This window comes from Peromyscus maniculatus, chromosome 8 (genome assembly GCF_049852395.1).
Source record: "Peromyscus maniculatus bairdii isolate BWxNUB_F1_BW_parent chromosome 8, HU_Pman_BW_mat_3.1, whole genome shotgun sequence".
Taxonomy (NCBI): domain Eukaryota; kingdom Metazoa; phylum Chordata; class Mammalia; order Rodentia; family Cricetidae; genus Peromyscus; species Peromyscus maniculatus.
Genome location: NC_134859.1, coordinates 10,465,990 through 10,467,352, shown reverse-complemented (window position 1 = coordinate 10,467,352; position 1,363 = coordinate 10,465,990).

Below are 1,363 nucleotides of genomic sequence, written 5' to 3'. Positions count from 1 at the left end.
CTGTGCCTGTCAATCACTGGCTTTCAAGGAATGCTGGAGGGTGTGGGTGGGCAGGCAGACATAGGTCCAAAGCCAGATCTACCACCTGGGCAACGTCATCATGCCTCAGAAGATCATGCAGGAGATGGCTGAGAAAACAAGTACAAAAGGACACCAAAGGTGGGAGTCTTGGGGGTTATAAAACAGAGTCAGAACTGGGCGGTGGTGGCGCATGCCTTTAATCCCAGCACTTGGGAGGCAGGCGGATCTCTGTGAGTTCGAGGCCAGCCTGATATACAGAGCGAGATCCAGGAAAGGCGCAAAGCTACACAGAGAAACCCTGTCTTGAAAAACCAACCAACCAACCAACCAACAAAAAACTGAGGTCACCTATAGGACCAGGTGAAGTGTCATCATGGAACACACCTAGCACCTGAAACATCAGGAATGACAAGGCCATGAGGTGAAGACAGGATCCCAAACAGGAAGGGCCCCGTTGGTGGTGTGTGTGTGTGGGGGGGGGGGGGCGCTCCATATGAGAAGCCCAAGAAATGCACATCAGGCTGCGGCGGCAGCAGGGACAGGAACCTAGGGCTGGGGCTGCGCGTCTGCTAGCTCGGGGGCGGGAGGGGGGGGGCGGGGAGCCTCTGCTGTTTCCATGGGCACCCTGAGTGCTCTTGAGGCTGGTGTGGGAGAGAAACGCCATACCAAAGCTTCATTCTCTAGAGAAGAGGCAGAGCAGATGGGGTCAGGGCGAGGGCCGACATCTATTATGGGAGTGAAGAAAAATCAAGGAACAACCCCTGGCCTGTGTGATGGGAAAGCACAAGGTGGGTGACAGAACAAACAGAAGGAAACGTCAAAAATGACACCCTGGGGAGAGAGCTGGGCAGGTAAAGGCACCAGCTGTGTTTGCCGCCTGAGACATCCGTGTTTGCCGATGGAGACATCCGACCAGCTGCCTCTGACCTCCACATATACACACGGTGCACACACCTGCACATACATACACATGATTTTTTTAAATAAGATTTATTTAATGTATATGGACGCTTTGTCTGCATGTACATCTGTCTGCACCTCAGAAGAGGTCATCTGATCCCATGAGACTACAGTGACAGATGGTTGTGAGCCACCGTGTGTGACAAGTCTTTCTCTGTCCCACCAGCTAGCTCCCAAATAACGACATGGAGACTTGAAAGCTCGGCCTATAGCTTAGACTTGTTCCTATCTAGCTCTTATAATTTAACCCATTTTTTTGTTGTTGTGTTTTTTGTTTTTCAAGATAGGGTTTCTCTGTGTAATAGTCCTGGAACTCACTCTGTAGACTGGGATGGCCTCAAACTCACAGAGATCCGCCTGGCTCTGCCTCCCAAGTGCTGGG